The sequence below is a fragment of the Tachysurus vachellii genome, chromosome 14, assembly GCF_030014155.1.
Source record: "Tachysurus vachellii isolate PV-2020 chromosome 14, HZAU_Pvac_v1, whole genome shotgun sequence".
NCBI classification, from domain to species: Eukaryota; Metazoa; Chordata; class Actinopteri; order Siluriformes; family Bagridae; genus Tachysurus; species Tachysurus vachellii.
The window spans coordinates 5,519,421-5,534,732 of record NC_083473.1 but is presented as its reverse complement, the minus strand read 5'-3'; the positions used below and the strand labels follow the sequence as shown (position 1 = coordinate 5,534,732).

Genomic DNA, 15,312 nt, shown 5'->3' with positions numbered 1-15,312 from the left:
TATTGGGGCGGGGCTGCAGCACAACCAAAAGGCCAGTCGATACACCAATTTAAAAGTTTGTTCAGAGTATCACCCTAAAGGAGCTGGCCGAGTTTGGTGTAGATAGTTCAAAAGCTTGTCGAGTTATAAACCTCCAAAGTTTATAATGGGAGTCTATGGGAAAAAAGGAAGTACCGGTACTCGGATCGCTAAGAAAAGTCATAGCAACAAACTTCAGACCAGCGTCTACAACATATCTGAATTTGGTTCATGTGGCTTGAAAGCCCTAGGAGGAGTTACTCTTGATAAATTTTTGTCTAAGGAAAACAGAATGTTGGCTTCTACAAAGCCAACATAAATATAGAACTGGGAATAAGCATAAGAGGTCCCCTTTAAATTCTATTTAATTGATTCAATTCCTTATGAGAATCTGCTTGACAAATGAGCTATGTTAATAGAGATATCAGATCCACCAATAATTACCCTACAAACATTATTTACATACCTGACTTTTTCTTTTTGGGACTCGTGACTGTGCCCCTGGCTGACCCTGTGAAGACAGCTGTGGGTTTGGAGAAAGAAAATTACTCATATACCAAATAAAGCTTTAACTTATTATTTAAAATACTAGATCACAATAACACACAAGTGCGGCATGTGGTGTGGTTAGCATGAAATGTGCTCATCAAATTTCATGACAATCCAATTGATTTTAAGATTTGTTGCCTTCAAACGCTCATGGACAAACACTGACATCCTTTGACCCCACTGACAAGAAAGACCTAAGGATGCACTGAATTTTAGACTCTCTCTTATGTGTGCTCTGTAAGCACTTCTAAAACTGTGTTTCAATTGGTGCCATGAGTTTGCTTTGCTTTTAGAAATAACTATACATATAGTACGCACAAAAAAAATGACCAAAATCAAATGTATGCTTAATTTGTGAGGCCTGATGGGAGGGGGGGGTATTTTTACAGTTGGATACTTTCATATTCCAGCATCTCTGGCTGGTTTCTCTAACGTTGCCTACACTAGCTTTAGGGGCGTAACAACAATACCCCTCACGTACGTGATTCTCAGAATAAATGCAAAGTTTGACCTTCATATAATTAAAGTGTATCATTTCAGTGTGTTTTAGGTCATGTAAGTTTCAACATTAAAGCAATTTTAAACCATTCGAGCACACATTAATTTAATGGTTAATTCTTTCCAAATAGAGCTATTCAAGTTATCTGGTGAATTTTTTTGTGAATTTCTATCACAATATATGGTGCAGAAAAACAAAATTTTTACATTTTAATTTTTTCAAATATCATGGGGCCATGATTTGTTCCAACAGCCCTAGTACAGATAGATCTATCATCTGTCTAATAATATAATATCAGATGGACTTTTCTTTGAGATTATTCATGGAAATGAGAAACTTGAAAGTTTTACTTTAGTATCAAGCAGCAAAAATGTTTTAGCGTGACATGTTAGAGTTAATTTCCCTACTTGACATCATGCGTCCTGCAATGTGACTATTTCACATGCATACATTGCAATGTTGATGCTGAAAATATATATCATGCAGCCCTAACCTGCATAAAGCTCTATGGGGAAAAACAAAACAAAAAAAACACTGGAAGTCTTGTCTGCTCCATCCTCCCCTCTGTAGTGCTCATCTGCTCCATCCTCCCCTCTGTAGTGCTTGTCTGCTCCATCCTCCCCTCTGTAGTGCTCGTCTGCTCCATCTCCCCCTCTGTAGTGCTCGTCTGCTCCATCTCCCCCTCTGTAGTGCTCACCTCACGGTTGCTTGTGTTCTCCAATGGGTCACAGGGTGTGAGGTGCAGCGTAATCAGCTGATCATCATCGATATCCTTGGTCCAACCTGTGCAAGTTAAACAAGTGTTGTGTTTCACTCACATTTATAATGTTAACCATGAACTTGAACTGTACATATTTTAAGTGTTGATCTGTTTGAATCATATAGTCAAATTTTTCAAAACCATATTTGTGGGCACTTTAGATTCCAGGGAAATTATTGATAGTCTACTGGATGTATTATACATCTGCAAATCTATATTTAATTGATTTTCTGTGACTAAAACAAATACATCTTTTAGTCAGGAAAAAAACAGAGTGCTCATAATATGTATTCAAAAAATGACACCAAGTGTAATGTTTGTTTGCAGACTGAGTCTGTATTTAGTTCAGACTAGACTGTGTCGTGCACTAAAAAACTTTGGGCTTTATGCCTCCAAGTTAGTAGTAGTGTGTGTGTGGTGTATCCAGCCAACATTCGATGGTTTCCTTTTTCTTTGTGCTATTTCCATTAATGTTCCATCTGCATCGTGAGCTCTACAGTCAGCACTACATTGAGATTTATTACAATTTGATTCATTGACTCAGTGACCAAAACAGACCTTAGCAGATATCATGGATCTAATTAGTGTATGTCCCTACAAAAATTGCTTTGGTCAGCGAGCCTAAACATTAAAAATATTGTTGTAAACAAGGAAGGAAATATGGCTCCTAGAAAAACCATCTCAAACATAATAATTCCATAGTAGTATGTTTAAACCCAATATTGTTTAAAGTAACAAATGTAAAATTAAACAATCTTAAACACTTGCTTACAATCATAGAACATGTGTTGGATATATAAAAATTGAAACCTCTCCCAAGTTTCTACTGTCAAGGAGGTTAGGAGTGAAATTGACTGAATTTAAGGTTTTTTTTGTTTTTTTTAGGGTTGAGCCATTCCTTTATGATTTAAACACTGACAAAATCTTTTGTGTACTTAAAAAAAAAAAGGTGTGAAAATACAGTGCATGCATCTCACCATCACAAATTTTTTCATATATTGGGCCTATCCTCTGAAGGTAGTCCTGGGCACAGGTGGAGAGTGTGCAGCGAGGAGTTAATATTTCACACTTATTTTCTTTTTTTTTGTTTTCCTTTCCAAGGAGCAGAACTGGCTTGTATCCAATGGCATGGAGTTTCTCAAGCTGCAATGAAATGACAATAGCAAAAATAACTAAGAATATTAATTATTGAGAAAATATAACATTATTAATGACAGCATCCAGGTTAATGCTATTTAGGATATTTAACTTAATGGTGAGTTTTGCTTTTGTATACCAAGTATGTGCAAACAGGAAAAGCTCATACAGTTGAAGCAAAAACCAACTCTTCTGTTTAGAAAAACAGCAAAAAGATGAATCTCACACCATGAAGGTAAAAGAGAACTTTTTGCAACATTAGTAGCTTGGGTTTAGCACCTACATTGAAAGGATTGTGTAACCACTGTGCAATTGGATAGTGACAATTTATAGATTAAAAAAATATAATCAAAGGTTCTGCCTTTATTTTTTTATGACCAAATGGGTGAATGCTGCACATACATTTACACTTGACATGTGTACATTGTAAAATGCTTTAATGAATGTAGTAGTATGAATGCAGTTCATTTGTTATTTCTCGTTCACTTGATAAGAAAGTTTGATTATTATATTGCACCTGTGATTCTGTTATAATGCATGCCTGTATTTGTTATGAACTCAGAATTGCATTGAAAAACGCATATTTAAAGTGCAAACTATGAGTATGCAATTTTACATCAATAAGTAATGAAATAAAAGTAAAGCACTAATAAATCCTGTAACTGGTACGTTGTGTGTTAGCTGGGAAGGATTTGCATGCACGTGATGTTCATTCTATTTATCAGCAGCAGTTTCCATGTTTCATTAATGGTTCATTGAAGTATTGTATGGTTCATTGAAGTATTGAAGTACCATTGGAACTGTAGCCCTAAAATGAAACATTATTTTTTAATATTATTTTGTATATTTTTAAATTACTCTGGTGGCTCATGCAAACTTACCAACTTTATTGTATTACCAAAAACTAGTTTGGGACTGCCATTTAATAGCCTTACATTATAAACCTATTATTCATCAGTATTAGTCATATTTGTACAATTTGTGTGTATAAATTGTATTTATGTGTATGTTAATAAAGTGGGATAGTACTTGTGTGTGTAAATTTGCTTTTTTTGCAATTATATATATATATATATACACACACACACACACACACACACACATACATATATATATATACACACACACATACATACACATATATATATATATATATACACACACACATACATATATATATATATATACTGCCACAGTATTTCACAGTGTTTGTGTGTATACAGTATTCATTCATTCATTCATCTTCTACCGCTTATCCGAACTACCTCGGGTCACGGGGAGCCTGTGCCTATCTCAGGCGTCATCGGGCATCAAGGCAGGATACACCCTGGACGGAGTGCCAACCCATCGCAGGGCACACACACACTCACTCTCATTCACTCACGCAATCACACACTAGGGACAATTTTCCAGAGATGCCAATCAACCTACCATGCATGTCTTTGGACCGGGGGAGGAAACCGGAGTACCCGGAGGAAACCCCCGAGGCACGGGGAGAACATGCAAACTCCACACACACACAAGGTGGAGGTGGGAATCGAACCCCGACCCTGGAGGTGTGAGGCGAACGTGCTAACCACTAAGCCACCGTGCCCCCTGTATACAGTATATTATATATAATATAAACAAGCAAATTTATTTCACACACACACACACACAGTCATGATTCAATGACCAAAGGAAAATGAGGGTCCCCTGGTGAAACCACTGTCCTAGATGACAGTTTAACATCGTGTAAGAAATTGCACCTACCATGATTATGGCTTCATCCTTGATGGATCCACTGGTGTGGTTCTTCTTACGACCAAACACCCATTCCTCTCGCTTGTCATCAAACCTCTGAAGCTTCTTCTTGAGGCGCTGCTTCAGAGGCTGCTCCTTTTGACAATGGCAACATATTTTCTGTGCACAAAATAAAATGCCCTGACAAAATGGACAAATCTTTTTTGTAGACCCCCCTGGCATTATAGCAAGCAACTGGACAGACAGACTGACAGACAGAGACAGATAACAGACAAGTAGACAAAAGACAGAAAGAGAGGAAAGACTGAGAAATAGAGAAATTGAGATAGAGAACAGATAGATATTGAAGAGATGGATAGGAGAGAGAGAGAGAGAGAGAGAGAGAGAGAGAGAGAGAGAGAGAGATAGATAGATAGATAGATAGAGAGGTTGGCTCTTAAAAGTGCCTTTGGTTTTTGGGAATGAGGTGATTATATAGGGTGAAGGTGAAGTTAGACGGGATCTGCAGGGAGAACAGAAAAAGTTCATTATGTAGTGAAGGCTAGACATGTTGAAAAAATGTTTAAAATGTGACAAATTATCCTTAAAATACTTAATAAACCAATAAAATTCACGTTTTTCCCATTTTCTGTATGACTGCACAAAAGTGCGTGGTTTTTTTTCTTCTTTTTTTTACTGTTAAAATGCAAACCGTCGGTCGGCCTTTAATTCTTTGCTCTAACATGTAAACCATGTGAGTCTAATCCCAAAGAAAAGCATCAATTATAACATTTAAACAAATTTGATCATTACATTCAAGTCTCGTGGCTTACCTGGGAAGTGGGTTGAGCGCAATGAAGGAGAATTCGCGGCCTGCAGAAATCAACCAATCGCAAAGCGGGCTGGCTCCGTCTCCATAGCAGCCGTCTCCGACTGAGGCTCACGGGTAATGCGGGCGTCCACTAATTAATTTAATTTATTTTTTATATTATTTTAATTGACTTAATAATCACAGTTAATCCCCCGTTCTCACAATAGAAGGAGAATGAAATAACACGGATGGTTATGACATCGTATTGTTGCATTATCAAGCACACTTTCGTGTTTATGTGTTGAAAGAAAGATGAGGATGTCATTAAAAGAGAATCGGCGGTGGGTCAACAGGTAGTTTTAGCTGACGTCATCAACATAGTAAAAATAGAAAAGGCTCATGGGTACTGTAGTATTTAGTTTACTGTCCGAATGCTTCCGAGTGGCAGAAAGAAAAACGTGGAGCGGACTCAAAAGATGCTTCCTATTGAAATACATTAGATCGAAAGAAGGGAAATACGTGTCCACGAACACGAATTGAATAGATTACATTTCGTGTCCTGTGACACGAACTGCCGTGAGACATTAGATCGAAAGAAGGGAAATACGTGTCCACGAACACGAATCAATAGATTACAGTTCGTGACTATGCCACGAACTGCCGTGAGACTGGGTTGTAGTAGAAGGAGAATAAAATAATACGGATGGTCATGACATCGTATTGTTGCATTATCAAGCACACTTTCGTGTTTATGTGTTGAAAGAAAGATGAGGATGTCATTAAAAGAGAATCGGCGGTGGGTCAACAGCTAGTTTTAGCTGACGTCTTCAACACAGTAAAAGTAGACCATAGCACAAAGCAATAATAACAAGGATAAAAATCTCCTGCTTAAATGTTGAGTAATGTAGTGCTTAAAGTTTAAAAATGAATTAAAATGAATAACAAATGAGCAAAAACAATGCTTCCGAGTGGCAGAAAAAAACGTGGTGCAGACACGAAAGATGCTTCCTATTGAAATACATTAGATCGAAAGTCGTGCTGAGGGACACGAAAAAAAGGGGAAATTCGTGTCCACGAACACGATTTGAATAGATTACATTTCGTGTCCTGTGACACGAACTGCCGTGAGACTGGGTTGTTACTTACGGCCCACAGACAGTTTAGTTCCTCCACCAAAAGTGATCCACAGTGATACATTCCTATGAAGCTGTCGTACAAAAACCTCTGTCACACTACAGTGAACACACACACACACACACACACATTGTTCAGTAATTCTGGTTATAGTGACTGAGATTCTCCTGAGAATTTCAAGGAAAATAAACAAATCTATGAAGGTTAAATTTCTCTATCTAATTAATTTGTTCATTTGAAATCTTTGAGGCCATGCATTATAATATATTTTTTTTTATTGTTTTGTTGTGATAACGACATCATTTTCTTGTTATCAAGACATAAATGTTGTTTTGTCGTGATCACGACTTAATTTTCTCATGATCTCTGCATATATCCAAATTTCAATATGTAATGGATTATTATAACTTTAAGCCTTTATTCACGTAAACACTGTAAATTGTTTTGTACATGTTTTGTTGCACACTTATTTAAAAAAATAAACGTTTTATATTAAATAATTGTTCTGTGATGTAAGGGCTTTCCTCGCTTTCCTCTTTCAGCGCTATTGATGGTATTACAGTATACGTGCAGCTAGTTTAACTGTGCTTTCAGAAACAACGGCAGGATTAACGACAGTAAAGTCATTATATTGTCTTCATAGACATCGCAGCCTCCTTCTTAAGTGTCGGACATTAATGTGGACGTTATCAATCACATTAAAAAAGCACACTTTTTTTAACTGCAATGTTCTTATGCAGACATCATGAGAAACTTAGGTCATTATCACAACAAAACAACTTTTGTTATGTTTATATAACGAGAACACAAAAACAAATCATGTTTTAATGTAATAATGCATGCCACTATTTTCCAGAAAATCTCCATCTGACTCCAGAAGTAAAATCCACACAATAACTCTGTAGTAGTGTGAGAATGACAGTAAGATTGGGGGAATGTGGTAAAGGTGTTTCCATACTTAGAGGACGCTTTGCATTGGCAGCACATGCTTCAGTGATCTGGGAGTGTTTATAGTGCTGTGACTTTAACACTTCATGACTGAGAGCTGCTGCTACAGCAACTTCACCCACAGCTACCATGACTTTGATCCCCGTCTTCATCTGGACACTGATCCTCTGGACTCAAGGTCAGACACTGCTTCATATTTTATCTCTACAATCATCTGTTCATACTAATACACTTATTGTTTCTATTAGAATATTTCAGTTTCATGCTGCGTTATTGTGTATTTTTCAGAATGCAGAGGTCAAGTCACAGTAACTCAGACTCCTGCAGTGAAATCTGTTCTTCCAGGAGAAACAGTCACCATCAACTGTAGAACCAGTCAGGCAGTGTACACAACCTCATATGGTGAACGTTTACACTGGTATCAGCAGAAACCTGGAGAAGCTCCTAAACCCCTAATTAAATATGTAAATCAGCTACAGTCAGGTTTTCCAGCTCGTTTCAGTGGCAGTGGATCTGGATCTGATTTCACTCTGACCATCAGTGGAGTCCAGACTGAAGATGCAGGAGATTACTACTGTCAGAGTAGGCATTACATCAGCAGTGCCACCCTGCTCACACAGTGTTATAGAGTCGTACAAAAACCTCCCTCAGTCAGATTGTAGAGAGACTGAACTGCTGCAGCTGGGAGCGACTGCGGGTGCTGAGTTGGAGGATGTGATACGACACAATGACACTCTGTGGAGGAGAAAAACCACATCACAATAACTCACAAATCACATTAGAGATCTCTTAATAATCATCAAATCACAGTGAACACAGTTCATCACATCCATTACTGTATCATTTTCTCATTATATGACTTTGTTTAATGACATTCATGACAGGGAGGCAGGCAGGGGAAGATTGATGACCAAAAACCAATTTGTGAAATCTTGCCAGCTTCACTGACGAAGCTTCTTGGATGAATAGTGGACATTTTTGCCCTAACAAGAAAGAAGTCCAAATAACATGAGCGAGATTCTTCACATATTCACAACAAATTCATAACGTAAACTCTGACCAATTATTTTCTGTGATATCGCAGTTCTTTTTTCAATTGCTAACAACCATCCCTCAATTCTGAAGCCATTTTTTCAAAGCTTTTCATACAGTCTGCATCAGAAACATGAATCTTGGCCAAGAAAAAATTAACTTGTTAGATTAGAACACAGCCAAGAATTCTGACCATTTAGGGTCACTCATAACAAAATGGTTTTACATTAATTATACTAATAACATCAAGGATTACAGAAATAATGTACTTACGTTTTTTTTAAAGTTTGAATGATTTTTCACCCAAATCAGTAAATCCTGATAGAATAACACCTTTTCACTTTATTGACTGTACGAAAGAATATTTAACAAATGAATCAGAAATGCTGCAATTTGCATTAATATCCTTTTTTTATATATCTTTGCATTTATTGATTAACAATTGAAAAACAAAACGCTGCAATTATAATAATAAAACAATAATAATAACCCCCATACTTCCCAAAAAACCCATCAGCCACATTTTTAAAACTAGCGTCTCTCAACCTGCTAATTAAAAATCTCAAGCCGTGTCAGCTTTAAGACTTTAAGCAAATTTCAAAACTTGCCTAGATTGCTAGGCAAGATGGCGCCGTTGTCTGTGGCTTGCCGTCCGCTCTCTGTATTATTTGCTATGTTTTTATCGACTCTGCTGTTCTTATACGGTCATTCACTGATCGTTTATGATCGCCAACAACTGATCGATATCTACCGCTCTATGCCAAAGGCTCTTGGGTCTCACTCCGACTTAAACATCTATGAGTCTTACTCATCACCCACGCAGCCCAGCTCCCTCTATTACCTACGCTGGTGCACGATCGGGGTTCCATGCAAGAGACGCCGGAGGAAACTTGGAAAACGGGGTGGCGATTGAAGCGATTGAACTGTTCGATTGAAGTTGGCCTGGTCGTCTGGCTCCACTTCTGCCTTGCTGCAGGCCTCAGCGCCGTCGTACTCGATTTGCCGCTCCTGGGTCTTTTGCGGCACGGCGGAGCGTGGCTGCCCGTGGATTCGTTCGATTTTTCCGCATTCACCTCCCACGTCTACTCTGCGTATTCCGCTACGGATCTGACGAAGGAAAGTAAATCACTGCAACCTGCGCTCTCTACGCAAAGCATCTGATGCTCATCATGATCTTCCACAGCTTAGGATGGGGCTTGCCAATGTGCGATCTTTGGCAAATAAAACTTTCATCTGCAATGACCTGATCTCTTCAAACGATCTGGACTTTTTCTTTGTGACTGAATCCTGGATAAAACCAGGTGATCTGAGTCCTCTTTCTGAACTGACTCCCACTCAGTATGATTTTTTTAATACTCCCCGGTTAACTGGCAGGGGAGGCGGTCTCATGACTGTATTTGAAAATGAATTACAATGTCGCCTTTTACCCATGACCACCTTCAGCAGCTTTGAAATTCAGGAAATTCATTTAAACTGCGCTCATCCTGTTTTACTTTTATTAATCTATCAGCCCCCCTTCCAGCAATTTTATAAATGAGCTGATCTTTTAGGGGATGTCTTGACTAGACACGATTCTATTTTAATACTTGGTGATTTTAACATTCATGTATTCTGCCCTACCAATGCCTTAGCTAAGGAATTTTTAAATTTACTATCTTCTTTAAATATTGTTCAGTGGGTAAATGGTCCTGGATGGATTTCACCTTGATAACGGTCTTAAATTAGACAAACAAATCAACACTATATTTAGTACCAGTTTCTTTCACATCTGCAGGTTAGCTAAAGTCAAAACATTCTTAAGCAGGAAAAGTTTTGAAACAGTTATCCACGCTTTTATCTCAACTCGACTTGACTACTGTAATTCTTTGTACTCTGGGTTACCGCTCTCTTCCATCTCTCGTCTTCAAATGGTCTAAATTGCGGCAGCCCGTCTACTCACAGGCAGCTGCAAATGAGACCATATCACAACAATCTTAAGTTCTTTGCACTGGCAGTCCGATACTGTATCGACTACAAGATTCTGATATTCGTCTATAAAGCTCTCAATAATCTAGCTCCCAAATATTTATCTGACTTGATTGTTTTGTACAATCCTGCAAGATCACTTAGATCCCAAAATGGTCATCTCTTTTCTGGTACCACAATCCCGTCTGCAATGCAGGGGAGACCGAGCTTTCGCAGTAGCAGGCCCTAAGCTGTGGAATAGCTTGCCACCATCAATCAGAACTGCTTCTACATTTGCAGAATTTAAGTCCATGTTAAAAACACACCTCTTTTCCTGAGATTTTAATTGTTGTTAATTTGTATGTGTTCTTTATATTTATGTTCTTTCTTTTTTCCTTTTCTTTTATGTCTATGTACAGCACTTTTAACAATTTTAAATGTGCTTTATAAATAAAATTGAATTGAATTGAATTTATCTCCAAGATCCTATAGACAGTTTAAGCACAGCAGTTATGCTCATACAGTACATACATAGGAATAACTTTCTTGAACTGTATGTCTGTTGGTGTCTATTGTCTGTCTTGTTGTCTAAGACTAAGGAAAAAGAAGTTATATAAAGACTAGGGTCTTATCTTTTTTATCATAGAACAAGCAATCGGCTCAGGAGGGAGCCGATTGCGTGCATTATGAGCAATTGATTTTCACAATCTCCACTCTCGCTGGCTGCATTCCAGGCTTGAGGTCCGCATCTGTCTAGGGAGCATGTCAGATACAGTCATGGAGGTTTCAGGTTAAATTAGTGGAAAAGGAACGAAAGGCTGGTGAGCCCTTTTTCTTGTCCTCTCCGCTGACTCTGATATCTTCGCTTCAACCCCGGGAACACACTTTGCAGATTCTCCCGACTTGAAGGAAGAACAATTATCACGTGTTGTTGCTAAACTCAATCTGTGCATGTTTGGCTGTACTCCAGCCAAGCACCTGGCTTAAATTTTCCACTTCAGCTTCGGGAGCTCGCTTAGTCGATTTCTCCGTGATCGAATGTGGAATTATTAACAATTTTTTTTTTCTACATCAGACCCTGAGGAGCTCGATGTGGGCACTGAGGAGCAAGCAGCAGTCAGATTGCCACACATTTATGTAGCACCATGGTCCTGGAGAAACATTGTCTCATTTCACTGTGTACTGCAACAGCTATATATGTTTGGAATGACAATAAAAGCTTCTTTACTTGATATGACTTCACTTCTCTGGTGTTTGACTAGCTCCATGAGGTGTTCACACATGCTCTTACTAAGCTTAGCTTAGACTGGTTCCATGAAAGGTTAGCGTTGTCTGCTTTGAGCTTGACAATTGCTACCGCCTTCCACCTCCATGCAGGCATCTCTCATTTTCTCAGACCTCCACACTGTGATGTTAAGGCTGTGGAATGACCCATATTCTGTCTGCTTTTTCAACTCAGCCTTTTAAAGGCCTACAATCCTGTAGGTTAAGCTGGTGTGGTGCTGCACACAATCACATTTTTGCAGGCATACCAAGCTGACCTGCTAAAGGAGCTCATCTATGGTCAGAAGGCATCCTAACACCCGAGGGCTAGGGTTTCCAAGGATGCCCTTTTAGGGCTGGCTCTACTTCTGTCTACCCTGCCACCTCATATGATTCGGGGTTCAGCTATGACCACCCATTCTCCTTATGTGGAGCATTCATTTCAGGAAGGCTTATTTCCTGCCCTATTTCCTGCCCTGCTGCCTCTGGCTCTTGGAGCAGTGGCGTCCATACCCACTTCACTTCCTTGCACAGATCTGAACCCTGGGTTAGTACCTGCCAGTGCACTGTTTCAGGGCACCAGGGAGATTGATGTGAAGTTAACACCACTCCCAGACAGCCGGGCAGTTCTGCCAGGCATGTCTCATTGGGGCCTGGATACCATTGTGCGTGCTCTGAACTGTACTCTGAAGACTTACAAGTTTAGCATGCTCACACTCAAGGTTATTGCTTCCCAGATCAGGGCCGAGGACTGGTTTGATAGCCAATGTTGGTAGCCAATGTTATTTCTTTGGGTCTGCTTCACATGAGGCCATTCCAGCTCCGGGTCAGGGGTGCGGGCTTTTATCCTTGCAGACATCTCCTTATGTTCATAAGGGTTACAAGCCATGGGCTTTCCAATGTGTGAAAAGACCCCACTTTCTGGCCTTGGGTCCCACTCTAGGGGTGTGTCACCGTTGCAGGATTCTTTAAAAGGCTGCCTCACTTCGGGCTGGGGAACGACCTTGTACATTCCCATAAACATGGACATCCTGCCAGAATAGAATATAAAACTGGTATTTGTTTTATACTTATTTGTACTTTGTTTTATTTATTCATTTATTTATTTTTTTATTTTTATTAATTTTTTAATTGCATTTTATTACAGATCCTACTTGTTGGTTACATGGCAGATATACTGTTGCTTGCAAATCTAATATTTATTTTTCATTCCACTTCAATATATTATTGAATTATGTATAATTACCTCATGTATAATCATTACCAGTTTAGCAAACACTAGCAATAATTAGCTGTATATAACTTAAATGCTAGAATAGACACCACCCCTCCAACTACAGTGCTAAGCTATCAGATTTGTACAAATTTTAAATGTTGCTTTATAAATTAAGTATTTATTTTAATGTTAACTCTTTGCCACATTGTCAAGGAACTGCCTTCAGACAGACTTGAAGGGTACACCAACATGACTCAATCAAACACCAGAAATTTTTAGATCTAGGAAAAGTAGTGAGGTACATGAGTGATGGTTTGTTAAAATGAGTCTGGAGACACTGTTTGCAGAGAGAAAGACAGTACACGGAGTTCAAAAGAGTGTGATTGGAATGGAAGTAGTGCTTTGCACAGTGCTAAGGTCAGTCTATGTGCAGAAGTAGGAAAGTGTGTGCAAACTGTACAATTGTGTAAGTTGATCTAATGAAAAAGCAGTGTGGGTGTTGTGGGGAATTAGGGGCATTGAGAGGAGATCAGTATGTTGAATGCTGAATGTTGAATCTTCAGTAGGAGTCAGATTTCCTTGTTCATCCATGGCTTCTGATTGGGGAAAGTTAAAAGCAGGCTGAGTTCAACGCTGTGTGTTGTGCTTGAGTGAGTTTGACTGAAGAAGCATGAACATCTGCTGAAAGTGTTGATCTATTCTGGGACTTATGCAAGTCAGAGTTTCATGCCATTGCACACTGAGTGTGTTTGTGCGTGAGTTTCACAGGGTATAACTGTATCTTTATATAACTGTGTAAGCAGGTTCGCTTTCACTTCTTATTTCTGTTATAATTTGCATAACAGACTGAAATAAACCTTTCAGTTTAAGAAATTAATTAATCCAAAAAGTTAAATCCAAAAATCCAGAATCCAAAAATTCTTCCATTAGTTCAGAATATGTAATAAGGGTAAAGGCATTGGTGGACATTGGAGATGAAAGTAGATCAATAATAAAACACCTGTATAAACTGAGCTAGAATCTAGATCTACATCTAATTAATTACTGGAAAATGGAAACTAGAACAACTAAAAACAATGAAACAAAAGTATGGATCTAAATTTGGAACCTGTTTTCACAATCAACTACTCCTTGTGGTTCGGGTCCTGTGTCCGCCGAGGTGGTGCGGCGGCTCCGATCATGGGGTTCGCAGGTCAAGTTAGCGGAGACAGAGCAAGAGACGGGTGTTTCCCTTTCTCTTGCCCTCTCCCCTGACTCCGTTTGCTTGGTTTCTGTTTCGGGAGCTCGCGCTGCGATTTCTCCCGACTCGGAAGAGAGCATGCCGCTTTCTGCGTCGGGCTCTGAGGAGCTTGATGCGGGCAGGGAGGGGCTTTCCCCCTCGGCAATGCCGACGAAAGAGAAAGAACAATCAGTCACATTCGAGGAGCTCCTCGAAGTGGTGACACGCGCTGTGGGTAGGTTGAATTTGGATTGGCCTGAAGAGGAAGTTAGTGTCATCCGTTCTAAGCTAGACGACCGCTTTCTGACTTCAGGCCGCTGACCACCTGCACGCAGGCGACTGCCGTTTTTTCCTGACCTCCATGCTGAGGTGTCGAGGTCTTGGAGAAATCCACTTTTTCGCACGTGTTTTTTCTCCAGCCATGTCTAATTATTCAGCCATTATAGGGCTTGAAAGCCATGGCTATGGGGGGATGCCTAGGGTTGAAGAGACATTCACGGGCTATCTCTCAAATACATCGCCCGCATGGAGGAGACCTGCCCTTCCATCCAAGCCCTGTAGGACCACTTCAGCCCTTGTGGGTAACCTTGTGCATACCATGGCAGTTTTGCAGGCCTACCAGGCTGACCTGCTGGCAGAGCTTGACGGTGGTGAGGGGTTGGGACCTCAGGTGATATCTCCATAGGCCATTCAATGGCTGTGCTAGTTGGCATGGTGAGGCACCTGTGGCTCAATCTAACTGACATAAAGGATAAGGATAATTCCTTTCTCCTGGACACCCCAGTTTCACCTCAGGGTTGTTCGGCAACGCAGTGAATACATTTACATTTACAGCATTTGACAGACACCCTTATCCAGAGCGACGTACATAAGTGAATACTGTCGTCGACAGACACCAGGAGGTGAAACGCCAGTCGGCAGCGTTCAGGGAGTTTCTCCCTCACCGCAGCGAGCAGCCTGGGCCATCATCCAGCTGCTCCCTGCCCCCTTCTAGTTCACTCGGGGCAGTGAAAAAGGTTAGCATGGCAGCCCATTGCCACCCGTCTAAGACTAGGGAGGC

At 39.8% G+C, this 15,312-nt stretch overlaps 1 long non-coding RNA gene across 1 annotated transcript; it reads right to left on the bottom strand.

The window, feature by feature from the left end:
- Positions 1–1,763: 1,763 nt before the first annotated feature.
- Positions 1,764–5,347, bottom strand: LOC132856626 (uncharacterized). Its single transcript, XR_009649442.1, has 3 exons — positions 4,716–5,347; positions 2,804–2,969; positions 1,764–1,849 (listed from the first exon to the last, which is right to left on the bottom strand). It is a non-coding gene; the product is annotated as an uncharacterized LOC132856626 (long non-coding RNA).
- Between the last annotated feature and the right edge of the window lie 9,965 nt (positions 5,348–15,312).